The sequence below is a fragment of the Alexandromys fortis genome, unplaced genomic scaffold, assembly GCF_014885135.2.
Source record: "Alexandromys fortis isolate MF-2015 unplaced genomic scaffold, M_Fortis_MF-2015_v1.1 scaffold_67, whole genome shotgun sequence".
Classification (NCBI taxonomy): Eukaryota; Metazoa; Chordata; class Mammalia; order Rodentia; family Cricetidae; genus Alexandromys; species Alexandromys fortis.
In genome coordinates this window covers 8,446,122-8,456,854 of record NW_026067945.1, presented here as the reverse complement: position 1 = coordinate 8,456,854, position 10,733 = coordinate 8,446,122, and the positions used below count along the sequence as shown (strand labels likewise).

The following is a 10,733-nucleotide window of genomic DNA, read 5'->3' as shown; positions in this document are numbered from 1 at the left end:
CGTAAGCTGCCCAGGGCGGATCTTTATAAAAGGGGTTACTCCATTGTTATTCCTTTAGGTTTTTGGGGGGCCCACCACCCAACTCCCAAGTCAACACACATGGAGGCTCATTTTTACTTATAAATGCCCGGCATTAGCTTGACCTATTTCTAGCCAGTTTTATTTTAACTTAAATTAACCCATCTACCTTTTGCCCCTGGGATTTTTCTTTTTCTTACTTCTGTATGTCTTACTTTCTTTCTGACTCCGTGGCTGCTGTGTAGCTGGGTGGCTGGCCCCTGATGTCCTTCCCCTGGTTCATTTGCTCTTTTTGTTTATCCTCCCTGCTTGCCAGCCCTGCCTATCCTTGCTCCTGCCTCACTATTGTTCCTTTAGCTCTTTATTATACCATCAGGTGTTTTAGACAGGCAACAAATCACAGCTTCACAGAGTTAAGCAAATGCAGCATAAACAAAAGCAACACATCTTTGCATCATTAAACAAATGTTCAACAGTATAAACAAAATTATCAAACCTTTAAATAATATTCCCCAACACTCCATAGTTTATGAGTAGGGGCTATGATCAAAGAGGCAGCAAAACAAGAGCACTAGCCGGGCGGTGGTGGCCACGCCTTTAATCCCAGCACTCGGGAGGCAGAGGCAGGCAGATCTCTGTGAGTTCGAGACCAGCCTGGTCTACAAAAGCTAGAGCCAGGACAGGCTCCAAAGCCACAGAGAAATCCTGTCTCAAAAAAAAAAAAAAAAAAAAAAAAAAAAACCCAAGAGCACGAGGCAGCTTATAGGAGGCATAGCTAGAGAAGGTCTGGCCATTAAGTTAGACTGGATTGGATATCTCAAATAGGCAAATCAAGAAAAGTGATCATTCCTTATGGAGCCAGAGACCCAAATAATCACACAGAAACTATATGAATTACAACACTGTTTAGCTGATGGCTCCAGTTTATTAACCATCTCTCACAACTTAAGTTAACCCATCATTCTTGTCATTTTTCTTATCTCTCTCTATTCACCTACCTACTTATCAATTATATATCTTCAATCTTCCTTTCCTTTAAAAAGTTTAAAAATATTTCTTTTTATAATATGTGTAGGAATGTTTTTTCCTGCCGTGTATGTATGTCACCATGTATGTGGTTTTGGAGGTAAGAAGAGGGTATTGGATAATGCCATGAAACTGTAGTTACAGATGGTTGTTAGCCAGGCCAGGTGGATGCTGGGAACTAAACCCAGTTCTTCTCTAAGAACAGTAAGTTTCCTTGACTGCTGAGCCATCTCTTCTGCCTCAGAATCTGATTTTTATTTTTAGAGATTTTATTTATTTATTTATTTATTTATTTTGTAGTGTGATTCTGTGGGATGTGTCTTTGATGCTGTGAATATGTTTTAATTCCATTGATTAATAAGGAAGTTGATTTGACCAATAACCAGGCAGAATATAGCTAGGCAGGAAATTCAAACAAAGATACAGGGAGAAAGAATGTGGAGTTGGGGAAGATGCCAGCAGCTGTTGGAGAAGCAAGATGTGAGGTAACAAGCCACGAGCCTCGTGGTAAAATATAACCTAATTGAAATGGGTTAATTTAAATGTAAGAGCTAGCCAGAAATAAGCCTGAGCCATCAGCCAAACAATTATAATTAACATTAAGCCTCTGATTATTTCATAAGCAACTGCAGGGATCAGAGGTTGGGCGAGAAACCAGTCCACTGGGACTGGACAGATCCAGAGAAGACTTCCAGTTAGAGTGCGTGGTCATGGGAGATTTTATTTTCATTAATTTAGTGTTTATGTAGGGGGTTGTTGACGTGAGGGCAGGTGCCCTCTGAGGACACAGGCATCAGATACCCTTGGAGCTGGAGTTTCTGCTAGCTGTGAGCCACCTGAGGTGGTTTCTAGCCAGGTCTCCTGGAAGAGCAGTACACGACATCGTAATCACTGAACCATCCCTCCAGCCTCAGGTCTGTAATTTTTTTTTTTTCTGTCTTTCTTTCTGAAATGGGGTTTCTCTTTAGTCCTGCTGTCCCAGAACTCGCTCTATAGACCAGGCTGGTCTCAAACTCACAGAGATCATCTGCTTGTCTCTGCCTCCCTAGTGCTGGGATTAAAGGATTCAGCAAGAAGGCCAGGCCTCCCAGTAATGCGATTCTTAAGAAGTGGCTAGAAGGGCCAGTCTGGGGGCTCGCGGGTCCACAAGCCTGATGATTGGCATAGGAGAGACCCGACTCCTGTATGTTGTCCTCGACCTCCATATGTGTCTCCCCTCCCAGTCAAGTTCATGACTTCACTTATTGGTGTTTTACACCCCCCCCCCAACACAGAAAGAAACGTTAAAAAATTAACATAGTGTTTCAGGACAGCCAAGGGTATGTAGAAAGACCCTGCATCACCACCCCCCAAATTTGAAAGGGGGGCTAGAATTACTTCTTGGCTCTGTGTTCAACATTCTGACTATAACGAACGAGCAAAGTCTCAAGAGGATCTGAGCGTTGTCCCTCTCATCCCAACACTTGTCAAAAAATTTTTTTTTCTCCCATGAAAACAAATCGCGCCTATCTTCCCCCTCCCCCAACCCCGGTCCCTTGATAAAAGAAATTTCTAAATGCCACTACTGCGAGAGAACAACTTTTCTTTCCTTAGCTACTGGAGGACGGTTCAGATGTTCACTTGTGTTCTGACTGAATTTGGTTCCAGGCAGAAGTGGGAAGAAGAAATGGAAAAAAGTGGACTTTCCTGAGAGGAAATGAAAACTTGTTTTGTGTAATGCTCTGGGGAAAGCTGGACAGGCAGACGTGGCTGTTCACGTTTAAGCTACCATTTCGACAAGTCTTCCGGAATCCAACTAGTCAGGAATATGAGGCTGGGTCGTTAAGGCCTCGGACACTGGGTATGCTAACAGGTTACCTCAAATAAACGGCACATCAAGTCATATGTTACGTTAGGGAACGTGCTGATCATAAAATCGCTGCTCCTGTCTCTGTGACCTGAAGGTAGGTCTGCTTGCTTGGGGGGGAAATTCTGAGGATATGGCTGCTTGCCTAAGAGTGAAGGACGTGCACAGTCTTTGCCTATCTTGTTAATCACGTCATCTTTGCTTCACCACTCCCTTTTCTTTGAAGACGGGAAAAAAACCCCCTCAAGTCAGAAATAGCAAATCCTAAGGTTTTAATGATCAGAGCAAGAGCCTGTCTTAGCCTGTACCAGAAACAAACCAACTAGCTACGAGGACTCCGCACTGCGGAGCAGAGAGCTACGTCTCTCCCGCAAACCCAAAGGTTTCAGCATCTGCCAATCGCAGGCCGCGACTTCTCGGCCGAAACGCCCACGGGGAATGATTGGCACTAAGTCAATCCTATTGACGCTGAGAAGGTGGAAGAGGTGGGATCTGAATAGACCAATACTGTGCAGTAAGATGTTGTCCAGGAGGAAGGCACCAACCAGAGTGCGTGAGGCTGCTGGGAAGCGATGGCAGGAAGCCGACCCAGCCAATGGCCGCGGCGGGCTGGTGGTGGCGCGCGTGCGCACTGGGGGTCCCGGGGCTGCAGGCGGGAGGTTGGGGGAGGGGAGCGAGCTGGAAGGCGGCGGAGCTCCTGCCGCCGCCGCAGCCACCGCCGCAGCGAAGAGGCCATGTTGTGTGGTGTGTGGGGCGGGTGGGGGGGGGGGGGGAGGAGGAGGGAGCAAAGCCGAGCGAGGAGACGGGAGAGACACCACACACGGCACAAGATGGCCGGAGAGGCAGCAGCAACCCGAGCTGTCAGGCGGCCCGCCGCGGCCCACGGGCTCGCTGCTGCGCTGGGAGCGGCGCCCGGCCGTCCCGGAGGGCTCCGGGGGAGCGAGGAGGCCGCCGCCGAAGCGAGGCGGCCGCGCGCGGATGCGGGAGCCCGCGGCAGAGGTGCCCGGGAAGGCCGGGCCCGCGACGCCCGTGGCTCCGCTGCGGCAGCCGCGGGTGCTCGGCTGGGAGGCGGCCGGAGCCGTGGGCGGGAGGCTGCGGCGGGCGAGCAGTCCCGGAGACGCGGGGAAGAGTGAGCCGAAGGCGCTGGCGGCCGCGCTTCGACCTGGTGAGTTGCTCCCCCGCTCCCTTTATTGTCCTTTGTCCTTGGGAGGAAAAGCACGACGTCCTTGAGGGCGGGCGGGAGGGGCTGCGGGTTGCTCGCCGGTTCTCCACTCGCTGCCCCGGTCGCAGCCGCCGAGAGCCGAAGCCACCTGGGCAGTGGGTCGGACCCCCGCGTTCCCTCTGCACAGCCTGCCGGCCTCCGGGCTGTCCTCCGAGGCTGCGGGGAGAGGGCGGCGGCCGCGCCACGGAGCCCCTGCCTGCTCGGGTGAGTTATTTTTCTAAGCGTGAAGCAACAACAAGCCTCCGGAGACGGCCTCTTAAAAATCTCTTCCCGATGAGGTGGGAACCCATCTTCAGGATCGGATTTAAAAGAACAATGGAACGTCTTACTTCGCTTAAACCATAATAAAACTTGTCCTTTCCCCCATCTCCCCGTTGGGTGTTGGCTTTTAACTCCTTCCAAGCTGTTTTTGAGAAGGACTGTTTTCTAGATGCAGAGGTATCTTATTGCTCGTTAAAACGTCTGTGACGTTTGTTGTCTTTTAGAAAAGGCAAGTTACAGGAGTGCTTCTGGTATTTCAAACATGACGACGGCAACAAGGCAGTTTAATGGAAGTAGATTTGATAATTTCGGTACTAGGTGATGACGTTTGATGAATACATCTTATTTTTACCGAGTGCTTTTGCCAAGACCATTTGGCATCCTGATGTTTGAGCCTAACTATACTGTTGGATACTTTTTTTTCGGTGAATGGAAAGAGTCCTAATGGGTAACTTTTCTCACACCTGAGTGTTAAAACGTTCTTGAGTCAGTTGCTACCCTTTAAAAGTTAAAATTCATCTTGTTATTTAAAAAGACAGAAGTATAGTATTTCAAATTGTAATCGAAAAAGTTTTGTAAAGGAATATTGTAATAGCACAATTGTTCCGGAAGTTACTTTCCATAGTGTAAATAGTGAAGTAGGACTGGCCGTGATGGGCGATGAAGAGGGGCCATATTTGTTGCATTTGTTGCAAGTATAAAGTCGAGATGTGCTTAAAAACGGAACAGGGTTGAAAAAACAGTTGCAACGAAAACCGCAGTTTTCTTTAAAAATACTTGAGGTAATTCAAGTTTAATTGTTAGAAGAAGCATCTAGGAATGTACAGACCTTTGTGTATTTTTGAATTTGTCTTTTATTCTGCGGAACCCTTGTGCTATAAAGGTGAAGAATTGCGTAAAGACAATGTTGGGGAGACTTACGTAGTCCATCGAAAATCAAAGATACGGGTTGACTGGACCATGTTTCATAGGGTATTTCCAGTAAAAAACAATTGGACGTTTTATAGGTTAGTGCATGGTATATGAGTTGCGCATACCTTGCTTTTACAGAATTGAAGTACTAATTTTGTTTTTTGAAATGAACGCTTTGAAATGTTTTATCACTGAAAGTTGTTTAGAGATTGGGAATTCGTAGCTCTTCAGAAACCTTTTTGACTAGGAAAATGTAAAAGTAACTACTAGCAGTTTAAGATCTTAGGATCTTTCATGATAAATTGGGCAGGAAAAAGACAAAATATTCTGGACCCTCGTTTGAAATTGAATGAAGGTCATAGATATCACAAGTTTTAGAGCTGCTTAAAAGACAAAACTAATATCCTATTTGGTGAGATCAAATAGCTTGTAGTTTAAAATTTAAAGTAAGCAGTGGCCATTTTAAGTTCACTAATTTCTCCTGGAGGAGTTGATTTTTAATGCTCTTAAATGTAAGAGGTATTTGTAGATGGTAAAGAGAAATTTAAGATGATGGCTTTCTCTAAAATTGCCAACTTTTTCTATGCTTTTGGTTATTACTTGATTTTTAAGAAGGGAAAAGGAAAGCAAATTGGTAGTCATTTGAATTTTTGTATTTCTTACGGATTGCAATGTTTAACGACTAGGATTTCTCAGTACAGTGCCAAATGAGGAAAACAAAGACTGATAGACATTAAAGATAGGACTAACTACAGCCCAAATGTGCAGGTCCTGTCTCCCCACCTCTTGTCCACCCATCTCCACCTGGATCTTGTCTTTGGAATATTTTCCTCCTTTCATCATACCAAGTCTTTTGCCAATATGTCTGTAAAAATCAAAACACTTAAATTATTTTTCTTATTTTTTTAAAGGTAATTTACCAGATTATAATTAGTGTGGTTGCTGATGATTCTGAATAAATACAGCTTTTTTCCCCCCAGGTAAGACTGGTAAATATATTGGTTTAATATAAAATTAATTTGCTAGATTTTTGTTTTGCCATTTGAATAACTGTATTCCTAGCGTTCAGTTAATACTGTTTTAAAAAGTGATTGAATGAATATATATCTGAAATTTAAAAAATCTTCAAGAAGCCCTTTTACTAAATGGTTAAGAATATTTGTATAACCATTGTAATGTAATGTACTTTTGAATAGCTTAAAATAATACTGCCTGTCTTTTAAGACTTTGTTTAATTTTGCTAACAGGCTTTTGCAGCCAGACGTGGACCAAAAATGTTTTCCCCCCTTCACCGCTTTAAGATACCATGCAAATGATTTTTAACATTTTAAGTATTTAAGGAAATTTAATAAAGTTGAATAGCTGGCCATGTAGGCTAAGCTTTTCGAGCAGTCTTTAAGTTTGATCTAAGCATCGATAGTAGTTTTTGTTCTGTATAAAGTTCTCACATTTCTATTTGTTACTTCTTCGTCAGACGTTTTTTAGAATATGATTTGTTTTCCTCAAAAGGTGTGCCATTTTGAAGACGGAGACAATAGAGATTTATCTTTAAGAATAAAGGAGAGTCCCTGGGAAGTTCTATATTTTATATAGCAAGTAAGTTTTTTTAATTATCATATTTGTATATTTTCTAACATTTGAGTAGAAAAATATCACTAAAGTCGATGAGACATACTGCTTATATAAAAATGGCAAAATATTTTTACCCTAAACTAAAATACTTTGTGTTAACTATTAAAACAGTTGATACTATAATTTATATGAATGCATGCAGTATATCCAGTAGTAAGACATTTATTTGGTCTTCCCAATAAAATGGTGCTTGCCTTTGCGTGGGTTAAATCTCCGAGTTTAAACCAGTGCTGTTCTTGCACCTGAAAGATGGACTGTTTAGTGCCTTCTCTGCCCGTCATGCAGCACCTGCCTAAAAATTTCATAATTATTATTCCCCTTGCTTCCTAAAAGAACTGTATTTCAAAAGCTAAAAACAAGCTTTGATGTCTTTGTTATTTTATGGCTAAATTATTCATTATTACTAGCTTGTTCTTTCAACAAGTGCAAAAATAAACTGATTTTCCAGCAAACTAAGCGCTGTCCTCCATCATGAATCTTGGTAATTGTTTTTGAACCCGAAAGAGAAATAATTTCAAGCACAAAAGGTTTTGGGTTTAGCATACTATGAGCAAACTGTGTTTATATTTTAATAGGTGAATTTAAGGTGAATGAAGAAAATTTACTACTACTATATATAAATAAATCTGTTCGTGCAAGCTTGAATCCAGAAATAATCTTCAATTATTTTAAGTAATTGCCAGAGAAAATATGTGATACTTTGGGGGAAAAAAATTAAGCAATGAATTAATTAAAATGGATTGCACATTCACTTATGTTGGAAATCTATAGAAAATTAAGTTTGTGTTACTTGGTTTTGATTCAAATAGGTCATAATGTTAATAGACGTATTTTTATTGTCTTTGTGTTAGCTTAATGAAGTATTTTTGCATTTTTTTGAAGTTTGTATTGTATACAAAAGAAAATAATAGGCTTAAAATCTATAATCTTTCAAGGATAAGACTACACAAAGGTATCTTTAATCTTACATTGTAACAGATATTAAGATTAGGATTTTCTCACTGCAACTGATAGAATGTGTAGTTGGCATTTGCTGGATATTGCTATAGAAATTGAGAATAAGGTATTTTGTATGATGCTGTTAAAAGTTATGCTAAATAGACAATGTGTTTATAATGGCCTTCTTAGAGCTATAATTTTAACAGAAAAAGTAAAAGCTGAAGGTTAGAAATTTTAAATGAAATTTTGAGCTTTTTTCATAGTGATGTAATAACTGCTAAATTAATTCCTAGCCTTTTGAGGCAACTTTTATAACCAAGATAAATAAATTACATTTTTATGAAGAACCATGTATTATTACTATCTTTATGATACTGATTATATTTAGTGTGTGAATTACTCAAGCTAATTTGATGGAAAAGTTTACTGGCACATGAGGGTAGTTGTCAGAATCTTATGTAGATGGGATTATTTGACCTACAAAGGTATATGTAATAATTTTATTATATCATCAAGGTAAATTTTTTTTGGTCAAATATTTTCTACTTAAAAACTGTAGTAATGAATACTTAATCTTAGTGTTTTGGACAAATTCCTTAATTTTTTAATTAAAAATATCCTTATCTAGTTGTGTTATGTTGGAATACATTTAATGTTTCCATAACGTTAGAGGATTAATATAGCAAAAAATTAAAAGAAGCTGTTTTGCAGCTAATCACAAGTGATTTTTGGACCATGAAACTGACATTTATAGTTTTGAATGTGTGACATAGATGGTTATAATGTAAGTTTTCTTTCGGTTTTCCCATTGCTTTTTGACCATTTAAAAATCTGTTTCATTTGTCCTTTGACATTTTACTGTTGAATCAGATTTATGTGATGATCGAGCAATCAGGATGCTTCTTCACCTATAATGTAAATAGGGTATATAATCTTGACTTTTATTCTGGAGTCTTAAATCTTTTAATTTGTGTGAAGGGTTTAGAGTGTACAGCTTTCATCGCTTTGCTCTTAAATTGTGTGATTAAAAATAATTCCGAGGACTATTTTGACTGTAGACTGTTTTTTTTTTTTTTTTTTTTTTTACCCCATTGCTTATTGGGAATGTCTGTTGTAACACTACTAGAATAATAAAACCTAGGAAGTTGCTTATATAGTTTTGATGTATTCCCAAATATTTACAGTGTTAATACAGATACCAGAAAATTAATTAAGTAAGAAATTGAGTCTGAAGATACAGCTCAGGTGGTAGAGGGCTTTGTTAACGTGCACAGAGCCCTGGGTCCAATCTCTAGCATTGCAGAAAGCTGCTTGGTGGTATCTCTATTTCTAGCCCTTGGGAAGTGGAGGCAAGGAACTCAGACGTTCAAGGTCATCAGCCTCAAAAAAACATTCTCTGTAAGCAGTGAAGATTTAGATTTCTGCTATAAAAGCATTTAAATTTTGTTCTACTTTAGTAAACATATTCAAAGGTGACTGTTCTCATGTTTACAGTTGACCTTGATTATAAACAAGATTTAGTTTTTATGCCTTCTATGTTTTAATTTCTTTTCATAGAAAGATTTCTGCATTTCAAAGGTAAATGACCTCAGTTCACAGATTTCTCCCCCTTCTAGGTTTAATGCAAAATTTATTTTCAAAGGCTATTTTTGCTATAATTACCATTTTTTCAATTTTTTTACTTGTTCTGCATTTTTGTTTTCCTTTGTTAATGTGGACTTGTACATGGCAGAAAAACATGGTCGCTCAGCTTTCCCCAGCCTTTTTATTTTAAAAAATTGTGTTTATGTACTTGTGTGAACATGGAGGTCAGGGACAGCCTTTAGGAATTGGCTCTTCCATGAAGATTGTTAGGCTTGGACATCAAAGCCCAGTTAAGCTCTAAGCCAATTTAGCTCTACTTTAGCATTGAAAGTGCTGGCATTACCCGTGCCAGGCGTCATGTCTTATACCCTAAATTTAAGAATATTACAAATCTTTTGTGATAGGCGGCCTGATTATTTGGCCTGATTATTTTCCTTCCTTCCTTCCTTCCTTCCTTCCTTCCTTCCATCCATCCATCCATCCATCCATCCATCCAACACTTCTCTATGTAATAGCTCTGGCTCTCCTGGAACTCACTTTGCAGACCATGCTGGCCGTGAATTTACAGAGATCTGCCTGCTTCTGCTTTTGCGGGTGTGGCGGGGTGAACTGTTTTTTTAAAACGGCATTTTTTGTTAGGATTTATGCATTATTTAATAAATCTCCAGAGGTCTGTGCTTCAGGAGACATTTTTATCTTAAATTTATTTTAATATTTGTGTGTTTGCAAATTTGAATTTGAAGGTCAAAGGACAACTTGAGGAATAGGCTTCTTTCACCTTGTGGGTTGCAGGAAATAAATTCAGGGTTTCTTAGGATTTAAAACTTTTTATGAGAATGAGTGTTTTGCTTGCATGTATGTATTTGCACTGTGTGCATGCCTGGTGCACTTGGAGGTTATAAGAGGTTATTGGATTCTCTTCAAACTGGAGTTAAAGATGGTTGTGAGCCATCATTTGGGGTACTGGGAACCAAACCCTTGTTTTACCCAAGAGCAACAAGTACCTTAACCTTCTGAGTCATCTCTTTAGCCACAAGATTTAAATGGTTAATGTGTACCAGTTATCATAATCCTTTCAATTCAGATTACCAAGGTGGTTTTAAAATACATACTTTGTGTGTGTGTATGTAAGTATGTATTAGACATAGTTTTAGTCTGGAGTTAAGAGATTACTGGTGTCAACCATCGTGCCTGCGTTTCTGATTTTTGTTTTAAACCAATTCTCTTTTTGGTTTTTCAAGACAGGTTTTTTTTTTTTTTTTTTTTTTTTTTTTTTTGTTGCGGGGTTTCTCT

The 10,733-nt window shown here is 40.1% G+C and overlaps 1 protein-coding gene across 2 annotated transcripts in view; it reads left to right on the top strand.

Annotated features, from left to right (window-relative positions):
* Positions 1–3,716: 3,716 nt before the first annotated feature.
* Positions 3,717–10,733, top strand: part of Chd2 (chromodomain helicase DNA binding protein 2) — a 128,092-nt gene continuing 121,075 nt past the window's right edge. For both annotated transcript variants that reach the window (XM_050149141.1, XM_050149140.1), the window contains exons 1-3: positions 3,717–4,055; positions 6,197–6,265; positions 6,795–6,881. The gene's annotated coding sequence lies outside the window, so the exon portion shown is untranslated. The remainder of the gene's footprint in view (positions 4,056–6,196; positions 6,266–6,794; positions 6,882–10,733) is intronic.